Source organism: Muntiacus reevesi, chromosome 4 (genome assembly GCF_963930625.1).
Source record: "Muntiacus reevesi chromosome 4, mMunRee1.1, whole genome shotgun sequence".
Lineage (NCBI taxonomy): Eukaryota > Metazoa > Chordata > Mammalia > Artiodactyla > Cervidae > Muntiacus > Muntiacus reevesi.
Window position 1 is genome coordinate 12097712 of NC_089252.1, and position 15526 is coordinate 12113237.

The 15526-nt window shown below is 40.3% G+C and overlaps 1 long non-coding RNA gene across 1 annotated transcript; it reads left to right on the forward strand.

Moving 5' to 3' along the window:
* Positions 1–613: 613 nt before the first annotated feature.
* On the forward strand, positions 614–15508 carry LOC136166257 (uncharacterized). The gene is made up of 3 exons (XR_010662873.1): positions 614–737; positions 834–939; positions 12722–15508. It is a non-coding gene; the product is annotated as an uncharacterized lncRNA (long non-coding RNA).
* Positions 15509–15526: the final 18 nt, after the last annotated feature.

A 15526-nucleotide genomic window follows, 5' to 3' on the forward strand; every position in this document is an offset into this window, starting at 1 on the left:
AAGTGTGCATCTTGGGAAAACCCTTTCAAGTCTCAATTTTCTCATTTGCAAAATCACTGTTTATATTATCCCTAACATCTAAAAATTCAAACATTAATGATTCTAGATCATTATGATTTTTGTTTAACTTGCAGCAGAGGAAAAGAGCAAAAATAGGGTTGAAGTGGCTATAAACCTGAGAAATAAAACATCAAGTGAGAGAATCATATGATAAGAAAGATATTCCTAAGCTAAAAAGGAAAGTTCCAGGCGCTTGGGAGACATATATCCAGTTTAGTATAAAACTGGACTGGATACACGGTATGTTTAGTTGGTTCACACTTTTAAGATGTTTTTAATGACCTATTTCTACCTTTAGTACTTCTGATGCCTTGATGATTCATCTCTGCTGAGCCATGCCAGGCCAAGTTGCTTCAGTCATGTCTGACACTTCACGACCCTGTGGACAGTAGCCTGCCAGGCTCTTCTGTCCATGGGATTCTCCAGGCAAGAATCCTGGAGTGGGCGTTGCTATTTCCTCCAGAAGTTCTTCTCAACTCAGGGGTCAAACCCAAGTCTCCCACATTGCAGGCGGTTTTATTTCTCAACTGCTCTATTGAGCAGCTCAAAACATTTACTGACTCTGGCTTTATTGTGTAGAACCAGTATAGTTGGTCTTTCAGGTGTGTCTTGGAAGTGCCTTCGAAGTATCAGTGTCTTGGAAGTATTGAGATGGCTCAACTGAGATATAAACTTTGGTGAGTTGCTTTGATTTTTGATGTTCTAGAGACTCTTCCTTCCAAAAGCTTCCTTTGCCTTGTCTTTATTTTTATTTTTTTCTTATGTCCTGATAGGAGAGAAGATGGATCTTTCGTGGTATGATACATTTGGTGGACTCCGAAGATGTTATTTGTCATTCAAAAAAGGAGATTGGGGGAACAAAAGTCACATGTACACAGGGTAAGTGCTGCATTGTCTATTCCTTGAGTACTTAGGTACTTACATTTAAAAGCCAGAGCACAAATACTGTGAGTCAGGATCAATTTTGCTTTAAATCAGTTGGATAGAGGCAGAGCCAAGGCACACTGGCAGCCAGAGGAGCTGTTTAGGGAGATGATCAATTGAGTCCTTAAGTCCTTGGCAGAAAAGCCAACTTATAGATAAGAGATAAGCAAATGAGTTTGCAATACAATCTCTACTGATTAGTTGGGATGGAAATCAGAAGGTCTTCTGCGGGCTGGATTGCATTTTATATTATCTTTGCCACTTATTTAGTACATCAGCATATTTTGCAACTTCCCTCCCACCCCCACCACCAACTCAGTCCCTTCAGTAACATCTTTTGCTTGAGTGAGCAGTAAATAACAAGGAGAACTAGGGACAATTAACTATTATTGTAGCCCTATGACTAATGAAAATTCGTACATTGCACATTGGGGAAAAATGTACTTATTAACATGCCTGTGGGGGGTAGGTTAATGTTGCTATTTTAACTTTGCTTGTGAGAAACTGAAGTCAAATAACTTACCCAAGGTTATCGCGCCGTCTGTGACTATGAGAATTACACAAGCAGAGTTCCTCCCATCAGTGGCCCCAAGACACCTGGTGAAGAAAGTCCAGGGTCCCAGCAGCACCCTCCGGCCATATCCCAGACTCTAAACACAGGATTCGTCTCTGTGTAGTGAGGCTCGTTAGCAGGATCACTAAAAATGCATGTAATAACTAGGAAGTCTTGATATTCTCAAGGCTTTTCTCATGCACTCATACATTCACTTGATCATTTCTTTCTGAAAATTTTTTTAAATTGCAGTATAATTCCTTTACAATGCTGTGTTAAATTCTGCTATACAGCAACGTGAATCAGCTCTGTGTATACAGGTATCGGCTCCCTCTTGAGCCTCCTTTCCACTCCCCCATCTCACCTCTCTAAGTCATCACAGAACACCTAGCTGAGCTCCCTATTATATGGTAGCTTCCCACTAACTCTCTGTTTCATATGTAGCCATGTGTATATTGGGCTTCCCAGGTGGTGCTAGTGATAAAAGACCTGCCTGCCATTGCAGCTGACCTGAGAGACATGGGTTCAATTCCTGGGTCGGGAAGATCCCCTGGAGGAGGAAATGGTAACCCACTTCGGTATTCTTGCCTGAAGAATCCCATGGCCAGAGAAGGCTGGTGGCTACAGTGCATGGGGTTGCAAAGAGTCAGACACAGCTAACACACAGTGTATATATGTCAAAACTAATCTCGCAATTTATCCCACTTTCTCCCTCCCCCTGTACATCCACAAGTCTGTTCTTTACCTTTGTGAGGATTTTCTTAACCCAGTAAAAATGTCAGAACCCCCAAAAGCAAGCTTTAATGGTGATGCAACAGTTGGCAGAGGTGACAAGCAGGTTCATTAGGCACCAAATGACACTGTCACTCACTTCTTTATTAATTCAACCAAAATTTATGCGGCACTGATCAGGTAGTTCGGTGCTGCTGTAGCATAAACCCTAGTAGAGTAAATGGAGGACTGTGGCATTAGGTGGGGCAGGTACGGAAGACTCCCCTTGTGACATAAAAGGTAGTATTCTATTGTATAGTTAATGGTTGCTGTTATTCAGTCACTAAGTCTTGTCGGACTCTGTGAGCCCATGGACTGCAGCATACCAGGCTTCCCTGTCCTTCATCATCTCCCAGAGTTAATGGTTAGCCGCTGGAAAAGTCTGAGCAAGGGTGTGACCCGATTAGGTTTTCTTGACTGCCACTGACATCAATCTGGCAGAGGAGGAAAAACCAGAACTAGGAAACAGCCCTTTTCTGAGAGAGGGATGATAAGAACTTGAACTAGATCTTTAGCCATGGATTTGGCGAGATGAAGATAAAGAGAGATATTAGTATTCACAGGACAGACAGACAGGAAGACAAGAGTGACTGGAGGTAGGAGGCAGGAAGGGGCAGATTTTGGCATGACTTCTAGATTTCTGGTTTGGAGGATGGAGTAGATGAAGCTGTCATTCAGGGATTCCTCCTGGAATTGCAGGAGGCAAATGAGGTGGAGGCTGGGTGCAGGAGATGCAGAGTAGGAAAGTGTCTTTTCTTTGAAATATGCTGAGCTGGAAATGCCTGCAGGCATCTGGACAGTTTCCAATAAGCAGTTTGCCATAGAGGTTTAGCCCTCAAGGAGAAATCTGTACTAACATCAAGATTTGACAGTCATGATGTAGTGGACACTCGTGTATCTTGGTTGGCCTGGATTCCTCACCCAGCCAGTGTCTGATCCTGAATGAAAGGCAGGACACGGTCATTCACTTTCTCTTTGCCTTTGTTTTTAAGTTGTTGCCTTTGTTTTTAAGCCATGAAAATATCTGATGATGTTAGCAAGTACTAGGGAAAATACAAAGTCAAATATCAAGATGTGTCTAAAAAACTCTGATAGACTTATAACTCCATTATATCAAGGAGTACAACTCACAAGTGTTTCTTTTGTGTTCCTTGGTTTACCTGAGTTTCTTTTTTTTTTTTACTTTTGTCCTTGACCTTATGAGAGTCATTAGGATAAAATATTTTGTAAGCTGCAAAACATTAAATAAAAGTGAAGGATTAAAACAGTTACAATGATAAAGATGATTAGATTTTAAAATGTAAACCATTTAACACAATGTCTTCACACCATAATTATTCAATTGATATTATTTTTCTCAGCCACTTGAATGGACCCAAATGCTTACAATATCTTCAGCACAAGAAAACTAGAACAATCCTAATAATCAAACCACTAGTTGTAAGAAGTCAGTTCTTAACGTTCCATTCACTTTTTATTGATTGGCCTTTGACAACATTTTAAGATTTCCTTCTGGTTCTGTAATTTCTTCTCAGTGCACCAAGATGATGGATGCAATTAAGGAGGCTTTTTAATTAGACAAGATTTATTTGTTCAGACATGTCTCTGGAAATAAGCTCAAAGTTGACTACTATTAACTTTTGAAAAATAAAATTAAAAAGCAAAAATTTTAGTTGAGTTCTAATATATCTATTCCAGTTTAGCCCAAAAGTATTTCTTTAAAATAAACAAGTTGTCATCTGTCTAGAATAAGTGAAAAGGAAATTGTGGTTCAGTTAACTACATACAGACTAATAGCAACCCCAAGTGGTAGCATATTAGAATTGTTTTCAGTCTGTTTTATGAATGCCTAAGAGAAATTACAATCTAGGAAAGTGTTTATTGTGACCAACATAATCTGTAGTGGGCCTCTAAACACTTGCAGATTTGAAGTATAATTACGACTAGTGCTTCTGTAATAAAAGTTTTATTTCCAGTCCAGAGTCAGAGTCAAAAATGACTCTCCATATGGACAACCTCAGTATATAAATGAGCATAAGGAAAGTTGCTTATCTTTTGGAAAGAAAGGAGGCAGTTGCAGTGGAGAGTGGCCCCCAGCCTGCGACGGGGTCGCTGCTACCCCTTACTGATGAGAGGAACCAATGAGAAGGGCAAGTTAAATCCTCTGCTGCTTGTTGGATATATGGCTTCCAGTTCATTATTTTAAACTGAATAAGTGCTGTTTTTTTATTCCATCTTTAAAGTGGGGACAGCTACACTCACTGGTATGAGGGGAGGCCAGTTACAGAAAGATCCAGACTGGACAGTGAATCTGTTATCACTTTCAGATGGCTGGATTTCTCTTGTCTTACCTTTACCTGGGAACCACACCTGGGAAGTTCTCCAGGTTGCAGGGTATAAATGATGGGCAGATCCAGGGGGCAGATAGGAGATGACAATAAGAGGGGAGGAAGCATTGAATGTGGCGAAGATACGAAGCCATGTGGAATATGAATCAGGCTACCAAGTTCACTGTAGCTGAAGTATAATATAGAAGCTAGAGAAAAAACGGAAGCAATGAGAGTAAAGAATTAGTGAGGGAACTTCCCTGGTGGTCCAGTGGTTAAGACTCAGCACTTCCACTGTAGGAGGTGTGGATTCAATCCCTTTTGGGGGAACTAAGATTCTACATACTGTACAGTACAGCCAAAAAAAAATTAATTAGGGGGCAGATCATAACTGGTCATGTCACTTGAACAAGTTTGGATTTTATCATGAGGGCTTTGAAAAATGGAGAATGGTTGAACAATCTTTATTTTTTAGAAGTATGACTCTAATAACAGATTAAGGATTAGATTCAGGAGGGAGTGGATAAGACTGGCACAGAGCTAGTGAAGCGTTGGCAGGATGGGAGAAGCACATGAATTTATAAAACAGGCAGGGTTTTTAATCAATCAGATATTAATTAATTGGGAAACCAGAGAGGTAGAAATCAAGGATGATGCCTAGGCATCTCTTGTTTTTCTATAGATGATATTTTATCAATGGAGAAGGGAGGGCAAAAATAGCTCTCTAATCACAATTTCTGGTGGTGAAAGTTTTAGGACTCAGAACAAAATAGACAGTGGAAAAGGAGTTTCAAATTCAAGGATTCTTGAATACAGGTCTATGTTTCCCATTCTTCTTCCACAATCCAGGACTGCCACCAAGATTTGTGCTACTGAACACTTAATCTAGAAATATTTAATAAACTGATGCAACATGTGAGGTGATGTTCTGGGTGATGGACAAGCTATACAAACTCTCTGGGTCTTAGATTCCTTAAAAGAAGGGTGAAAAGTGAAAAGTGTTAGTCACTCATTAGTGTCTGACTCTTTGCAACCCCATAGACTATAGCCTGCCAGTCTCCTCTGTCCATGGAATTCTCCAGACAAGAATTACGGAGTGGGTAGCCATTCCCTTCTCCAAGGGATCTTCCCAACCCAGGGATCGAACCCAGGTGTCCCTCATTGTAGGCGAATTCTTTACTACCTGAGCCACCAGGGAAACCGTAAAATAAGGGTGGCATTTAGATTATTCCTAAAAGCCCCCCTATTCAAATACTGAATCTCTGTGACTTTCCAGTAAATCCCTTTTTATTCACTAGTCATCTTTAGCAATAATAAAACTTATTTATCCCTTCCATTCATCACCATGAATAGTTCTGTCTCTGATGCCTGCCTGAAGGTAAGGAAATCAACCTTGCTGCAGCTTCCCTTGAAAGCAGAAGTCTCAAAACTTCTGGGTTTTCTAGAACAAATCTGATTTCAAATCAGAACAAATATCATTTCAAACCAGAATACACCTGGTTTCAACCAGAAAAAAAGAAAAAAAAAAAAAAAACAACAAACACAATTTCCAACCTGTGTTTCTGAAAACACACTTGCATTGTCCTGATTGAGGATAGTCAAACCTGTGATTTTCCCAGTAGTTATGTGTGGATGTGAGAGTTGGACCATAAAGAAGGCCGAGTGCCAAAGAATTGATGCTTTCTAATTGTGGTGTTGGAGAAGACTCTTGAGAGTCCCTTGGACTGCAAGGAGATCAAACCAGTCAATCCTAAAGGAAATCAACCCTGAATATTCATTGGAAGGACTGATGCTGAAGCTGAAGCTCCAATACTTTAGCCATCTGGTGTGAAGGGTCAACTCATTGGAAAAGACCATGATGCTGGGAAAGATGGAGGGCAGGAGGAAAAAGGGGGAGACAGAGGATGAGATGGTTGGATGGCATCACCGATTCAATGAACATGAGTTTGAGCAAACACCGGGAAATAGTGAAGGACAGGGAAGCCTGGCGTGCTACAGTTCATGGGGTCACAAAGACTTGGACACGACTTAGCAACTGAACAAACAATAACTGATTTAGGCTTTGAGGGAACTGGTCTTGGCAGAGACAGCTAGAAAGCTTTTCTAAAGAATCATCTATAAAACTTTGTGACCTATTGGATAAACAAGGCCTCTCCCAGTGGAAGGACTTTCTGGCAAGCTTCAGTTACCAGCTGTACATCTCAGAAAGCATAACCAGATCAAGTGCCCTGCCCCCAAACCCTGGACTCCCAAGTGTCACCTGAAAGAGGCTTAGCGGTTCTGTGAGTTTAAATAATCTTACTTCCTAACAGCTGCACAAAAGCCACGTGAGCTACTGAGCCCTGCGGCAGCTTTTTCCTCCAAATTTTGGTCCTCTAATCGAATGTTGCTCTCTTTATCTGGAAGTGAAGAGACTGCCTGGAAACCTTGGTTAACACGTAGCAGGCTTGCCTAGACCCCTGTCTCTGACACAAGCGGCAGCCCTGGAGAACTATTAGCAGAGCCTTCATTCTGATGAGAGGAACTTCAAAGGCTCCCGATGAGAAAAGCAGTGTCCCTGGAAAATGTTGAAATGACAAATAGCAATATTTCCGCTGACAAAAGATGAAGATGAAACAAATGTTAGAACAGAAAACGTGGTTTTATTTTGCTGGGCTCTCACTGAAAACTATCATCAAAGTCTTTAGCTGAAATGAAAAAAGGCGTCACTATAACAAGCCCAGTAGAGCCAACTTAGATTTCTAACACCGAATCATCTTTGAAATAACAAAAGCTTACAAAGTAATGAAAAATCTCAATGCAGAAAGTCAGGCATGTGGCCCCAAATAGTCTTGTGCTGCACGTTTGGTAGACAGCAATAGAGCTGGAAGCCGCTTAGGGATCATTCAGGTAAATCCCTTCATGTTACAAAGGAGGAGACTTGGAACCCAGAAGACATGCGGTGACTTTCTCAAGGTCGTAAAACTAGTTAGTGACTTCTGAATCCTTAGCAACTGCCTTCTCTACATCTGGGGAGCCAATCGCTTCTCCCTGCAATTCCAGCTTTGCCCAGTGATTGAGACAGGCCTAATCAAGTGGTGCTAGGGGTAAAGAATCTGCCTGCAATGCAGGAGACCCGAGTTTGATCCTTGGGTTGGGAAGATCCCCTGAAGAAGGGAATGGCTACCCACTCCAGTGTTCTTACCTGGAAAATCCCATAGACAGAGGAGCCTGGTGGACTGCAGCCCATGGGGTCACAAAGAGTAGGACAAGAGTGGCTAAGCACACAGAGCCAGGACTGAAATTCAAGTTCAGTAGATCCTGGGGCCTAATATTTGTCCTGCTATCTTAGGTCCATTCTGTGTTATACTCATTAAGCCGTAGATTTGCTGAAACCTGTCTCATCACCACCTCACAGCTGCAGAATCAGAGGCGCTTGTGCAGACCTATGCCCTCTGCGTAAGGTCTGTCTGATGACATATGACCTGGAACACAGGGACCAGGGCTGTAAATTTCAAGAAAGGACTGGACAAAAAGGATGAAGGGCTGATGAAGGCATGGCACATCCTAAAATTTGAAGCCCACAGAGTTAAATATTAGGGATAAGAGAAAAGATAGAAAACCCCAAAGATAAAATAAAATACTTTTTTTTTTTTTCAAACACTGCTTAATATGAGAAGTTCTAGGATCGGTCAACAGGTGAGACATTCTGACTATCTAGCCTTTTAAAAGTTGTAAAGAATTTGGAGTTTTGTGGCTTAACCTGCCTTTCAGATATACAGATGACACATTTTTCAAGAACAAGTAATTTTTATTTTTTATTTTAAGTAAAAGGCATGGAGCCTATAGAGATGAACCCTTAGATCAAACGAAAAGAAGCAGCATGAAAAATATTCAGAGAAGGGCAATCTGAGAAGGATCTCCTGCAGAATCTAAAGATAATGGATGGAAACTGGCATGTGCAACAGAAATCAAGTCAATGTGTTATTTATGAAAGTGGATGACACCATCCAAGAGGAAGGAGTCTGAGATTGAAAAACGAGATAATTGGCTTACAGAAGGTTTGCTGAAAGGACTGTCAATCCACACGCTTTCCGCCCAGGGCTCTGCATCCCCAGCCACTTCCCTGGTCTTGCATCATCTAACACTGTTCTGAGCTCCAGACCCAGCTACGAAGCTACATTCTTGAAATAACACATACAGTCAGTCTTCGTAGCCACAAATTCCACATCCAGGGATTCAATCAACCACAGATACGGAGTGCCAACTGTTCACGAATGTTGCAAGAATCTCACGGTTAACCAGTTCAAAATGGACCCTTGGTCCCCATGACACCTAAAGCTGCCAAACCCTGCGCCCCCTTCAGCTTTTCCCCACTGCAGGAAAAGCACCTCCTTCTGCTCCACTCATGCCAGACCCTTCCATAGCTTAACTTGCCCTCCCCAGCCCCACACGTATCCTGGTACATTTTGTTCCGCACTGTGACCTGTGATAACTTCTTTAAAATATGTCTCTAATGCATTCCCTTTTCTAAGCATTCTAAGCATTTTCTAAGCATTCCCTCCACTACTCTAGCGAGATCAGCCCTCATCTCTTGCCAAGACTGTTAAAATGACCTCCCAATTGGACATCTTTTTCTACCTTTGCCCTATTTTTTAATTCTCCATACAACAATCCAAATCATTTTTAGAAACTGCAGATGATTTAAGTATTTCCTTCTACTTAAAACCCTTTTAGTAGATGCCAATAGCATTAATGAAAGAAAGTCAAAGTGTTAGTCACTCGGTCGTGTGCTCTTTATGACCCCATGGACTGTAGCCCACCAGGCTCCTTGGGATTCTCCAGGCAAGAATACTGGAGTGGATAGCCGTTCCCTTCTCCAGGGGATCTTCCAGACCCAAGGATCGAAACTGCATCTCCTGTGGCCCCTGCATTGGCATATGGATTCTTTACATTTTAAGCCACCAGGGAAGCAAACCAATAGTATTATTAGTTAGATATAAATTTTTTGTGTGACACACCCACCCTTCATGACTGACCCTGCTTCTTTATTTTGCCTCCTTTTCACCCCTCCTCCTCTGACTCTAAACTTCCCTTGCACACTATTCCAGCGCTCCTTCAATAAGCATCTTTCAATATCAGGAGTTTGCACCTGGTGTTTCTCCTTCCTGGTACATTTTCCTCATTAACAGCCTGATTGTTGTCACTCAAAATTTAGATCCTAAATGGTACTTCTTCAAAGAGATCTTCCCTCTTTGGCCATCTAAGTCTCCCAGGTGATTTTCTCATTGCCTCCTTTATTCTACTTCTTTTCCTGATTTTTAGGACAGTTTGTAACTATATTGTGTTGCATCCCTTTGGTTCATCTTTACCGCCTTCACTCCACAAGAGGTAATGGCACAAGAAGACTAAAATGGCCTCCCTAAAATGCATTATTATTTCATGTTTTGCTAAGGAATTAAAACCTGTGCCAACTGAAATATGATACAGTAATTGATGCTTTCCAATTGTGGTGCTGGAGAAGACTCTTGAGAGTCCTTTGGACAGGAGGAGATCAAACCAGTCTATCTTAAAGGAAATATTTATTGGAAGGACTGATGCTGAAGCTGAAGCTCCAGTACTCTGGTCACCTGATGGGAAGAGCTGACTCATTGGAAAAGCCCCTGATGCTGGGAAAGACTGAGGGCAGGAGGAGAAGGAGGGGACGGAGGATGAGATGGTTGGGTGGCATCACCGACTCAATGAACATGAATCTGAGCAAATTCCAGGAGATAGTGAAGGACAGGGAAGGCTGGTGTACTGTCGTCCATGCAGTTGCAGAGTCAGACACGACAGTGACCAAAGGACAACAACAGCAGCAATAGTTTATTTCACTTGAAATCTCATGATAAATGTGCAAAGAGTTCCTTTCATTGCGTTTAGACATATATTTTGGTATACCTTATTCATATGTATTGATAGAATGCAATATTTGCAAAATACATCACACACACACACACAAAAAAAAAAAACCTAAAAAAAAACTTTAGAATCTGGTTCTTTTGAATGGTTATGGGGCTTAAAGCCATAGATGTTAATTTTTCACAACAGTATTCTTTATTCTGCTGGCAAGAATTTTGGTGTGTGGGCATTACCAAACATGAACACACACAGTGCTATTATCTGGGGTTTTCCTTCCAAGCTACTGATACTCTTCCTGCAAGCTTTGATGTTGGTGTGTGCTGTGCAACCCTGTAACACACTCACCCACTTGTTCTTTCTTAGGTCCTACAAAGTTGCTTTGCAAGAAGATTGGGAATTTCACTCATTCCTCCAAACCTATTCACTTCTCTAATATCAAATTCCACATCACTGTTTCACTTCAGTAATTTTAGCATTTACAATAATGTTTTCAATGCCAGATATAATCTTTAAAATTAATGGCAACTATTCTCAACACATACAACACCAAAACTAACTTGAAATGAAAAAAAAATAGATACCTCGACTAAAACAAACATGTATGGACCATGACAATTATATCAAGACGTATCTTACTTTCAGAGGTGTGAAAATGTACAAAAATGGGTCTTATTGTGAAGTATGGTATACTCTTATGCTTTTTCTATCAGTTTTTTAATTATTAGTTTTTGTGTATTCATCTGTGCCATTTTGAAAGAGGCACATTAAAATTTAAATTGCATCTTCACTATAAATCATACCTTTTCTATATCAAATGACAGCATTTTTCCATTTTAATTCATTCCTTAAAGTCTGATTTTTCTGTTATTAATAGCTTGACTCATGTTGTCTCTGTCTTCAAATCTCCCTGATATATCTGCTGATTTTATGTCATTTTGTTTGAGATATGCTAACGGAAGACCATATTTGACAAAACACCATTTTTTATCTTCAATGTAAGAGATTTCTATCTTTTAATAAGGAAGTTACATTTAGTTCCATTATTAAATTTGTAATATTTATTCTTGTTTCTCTTAGCTGGCTGTAGTTCTTATGACATCATATTATACCATGATTTCTCCATTCTTTTGTTAATTTTTTTTATTGTGAAGTGTTTCACACATACACACAATGGAGATATATATGTGTGTGTGTGTGTGTGTGTGTGTGTATATATATATATGCATATTTAAAGATTAATAGTTAAGTTGAATAAAATTCTAATATTCACTATCCAGCTTAAGAAACAGAATATCCGGTATAATTCTGAAGCTTCCTGTTGACTTGATTACACTCTTTCCCTGCACTGGATTTAGTACTATGCTCTATTTTGTGTAAGCAGTTCCTCTGCTTTTTCTCTACAGCTTTACCACATATATGTTGCTTTAAACAACTTAGTGATCAGTTTGCTTATTATTTAACTTTACACAAATGCAACTGACACATATTTTTGCTCTGCATCATTTTATGCTGATGGCTGTGATTAGTTCATTTTCCCTAATATATGGAGTTCTGTACAAATTTGTAGAACCTTGCACGTTGTGTTCTTTATGAAAAGTGCTGACAATGTGGATGGTGCCCCAGAGCTGAAGAAGGTCATAACCCTGATCCTTTGTATGAATACAACATAATCTACTCATTTTAATAATTCAGCATTTTTCCTAGGGTTGTTTTTCTAACTTTGTATTCCTTTTTTTTTTTTTGGCCATGCTGCATAGCATGTGGGACCTTATTTCCCTGACCAGGGACCAAACCCACCCCTGCACTGAAAGTTCAGTCTTAACCACTGGACCACCAGCGATGTCCCCCAAGGTTTCTTGAGCTTTCTTTAAGTTTTTTCTTGCTTTCTTGAAATTGTATTGCTATGAGCATTATTTTACATGTCTCTGGAACATATAGTTTCTCCAGGGTTTCTAACTAGTCGTGGAATAACTGGTAACAGTATATACAAATACATGCATTGACAAACTCTTTGGTTCCGGACTTCCCTAGTGGACCAGTGACTAAGGCTCCATTCTCCCAGTTTGATCCCTGGTCAGGGAACTGGATCTTATATGCAGCAACTAAAAAGATCCCATGTGCTGCAATTAAGACCTGGTGCAGACAAATAAATAAAAAATAAATAATTTTTTTTTCTCTTGTTAATCTTTTTGTTAACGAATCTCAGCTGGAAACCTAAAACAGTGGATAGAAGATTCCCTTCCATACAGAAGCATCAGATGGATGGGACCACTACTGCTGGCATTGAAAATGGAAGAAGTCACAAGAAAGGCCCTCAGCTGACAGACCAAGAGGAAACAGGGACCTCATTCCAACAAGCACATGGAGCTCAAAGCTGCCAGGAACCTGAAAGTCCCCAGAAATGAATTCTCCCTCAGGCCCTGCCAAGGAGGCAGCCTGACCAACAGCCTGACTTTGACCCTGTAAGACCTAAGACAGGGCAGACAAGTCACTGACCTACAGTGTTATGAGACAGAGATCTCTTAGTCAGTGTTAGTCGATCAGTCTGTCCCACTCTTTGTGACCCCATGGACTGTAGCCCACCAGGCTCCTCTGTCCATGGGATTCTCTAGGCAGTAACACTGGAGTGGGTTGCCATGCCCTCCTTCAGGGGATCTTCCTGACCCAGGGACTGAACCAGGGTCTCCTGCATTGCAGGTGGATTCTTTACCACTCTGCCATCTGGGAAACCCTTAGTCATGCCGCTGAGATTGTAGCAATCTGTCAGCAATAAAATCCAGCATACTTGATAAGCCTAGTTTATGATAGCTTTGGTGATTTAAATGCTTTTAAACAGCTTGATCAATATTATTTCAAATTAATCATTTTTCTAGTTGTGTCAATCTTTCACTGCTCAATTAAAGGCAAAAGAGGTTGGGTAGAAAAGAGACACCTGATGAGTCTTCCAAGCAATGTATTATAGTAACTGTCTCTAGTTCATCTCTGTGGTTCATCTCTATGGTTTCCAGACACTTTGCCCATGTTGTTTGTTCTAGAAGGGGCAGCTGTGGAGCAAAATTTGGCCAGTACATATTGGGGTTAAAGGGTGGAACTCTGCTTTAAGTTCTGTAGGGACAGAGAAGGAAGCTGATGCACAGAAAAACAATAAAACCCGAGATGAAGAAAGAATGTTAAGGCACTTGGGTCCAAGCTTCTGATTATTCCTCAAGCATTCTTAGACAGAAATGTGTTCCAGTCATTTGCAAATGAAAAGAACCAGTCTTGAATGCTGTATTCATGTCCAAATGATAAAGGTAGTGACGTATTAGTAAAACTCCACACACTCGCTGTCTCAAAGCTATGCTGGTCAGAAGTTCAGTGCAGGTCTCTGGGCTAAAACCAAGGTCCCAGCAGAGCTGCACCCCTGTCTCAGGGCTCCGGGCCAGAATGCATGTCCCTGCCTTCCAGCTTCTCCATCCACACTTGGCTGGGCCCGTTTCCTCCATCCTCAAAAGTGAGCAACATTGACTCTCTCTCTGCCTTTCCTCCTTGGTCACATCTCCCTCTGACCTCCAATGTCTATTTTAATTTGCTTTCTTTTATGAATGACACTGAGCATTTTTTCACATTGTTTACTGACCTTTTCTGTTTCCTCTTTTGTGAATTCTCCAGTTTCAAGTCTTTGTCAACTTTTCTATTGGGTCATTTGCCATTTTACTTCCTGTTTCTTTCATGGAATTTTTCACATTTTGGAGATTTATCTTCTAGCGGTTCAATCTATTAAACTATCATCTCCTGTTTTGTGCTTATATTTTGATAATTTTACAGCTTTAAACTTAACCTGTATTTTAATGTAGTTGATTTTGTCCATTGTTTGTCTTACTTTTCTATATATTGATGAAGAAATTCTTTTTCCCTAAAGTCAAAGGATATTCTGCTATATTTTATTGTAAAGCATATAAATTTTTCTTTTCTCATTAAGTATTTACTCTGTCAATAGTTGCTTTCTCTTTTTTCCCCAATTAATTAATTAATTTAATTAATTTAGCTGCCTTGATGCTTAGTTGCATTTTGGGCTGCTCTCTCTAGTTGCATGACTCGTGGTGGGCTTAGCTGCCGTACAGCATGTGAGATCTTAGTTCTCCTACCAGGGATCGAACCTGCATTCTCTGCATTCGGAGGCAGATTCTTAACTACAGGACCACCAGGGAAGTCTCGTTTTCTTCTTTTAAATAAGGAAGCTTGCCCAGAACGCTGTACTGGGCTGTCATTTTCTTACTGACCTCTAATACCAGTTCTTTTCTATTTCACATTTTCATACATGCATTAAGTATGCTTCTGGGCTGTTTTTTCTGTACCATTAATTGGTATGTCTATCCCAGAGTAAACATCACAGTATATTACCAGTATATTTATAATAAGCTTCACCATCTAGTAGAATCAGAGCTCCTCAACTTGATCTTTTTCTTTAAAATGTATCTTTTTGATCTTTTGCTTATTCATATACCTTTTTAAATAAACTTGTCAAGATCCATAGAAACATGGCTGAAATTTGGAATAGAATTACATCTATAGGACAAGTGGAGGAGAACTGACAATTTTTTAACTCAAGGTCTATTCTTGACATGAAATATGTCCATTTATTTTGGTCATCTTTAATGGCTGTCAATAGCACTTTATAATTTTTAGTGTAACAGCCTTGCTTAGGTTTGTTAATCATTATTCCTGAGAACATTATATTTTTAGTGCAAAAGTAATTACATTTTCTAACTGTTGTTTCTTAAGTGCATAAAATGCAATTAACTCTTGTCCAATAATATCATATGCTACTGTAACAGGTACTGTTCTAAAGTGAAAGTGTCAGTCACAGCCGTGTCTGACTCTTTGCGACCCCACTGACTGTAGCCCACCAGACTCCTCTGTCCATGGGAATGTCCAGGCAAGAATACTGGAGTGGATTCCCATTCCCTTCTCCAGGGGATCTTCCCCACCCAGGGATCAAACCTGGGTCTCCTGCATTGGAGGCGGGTTC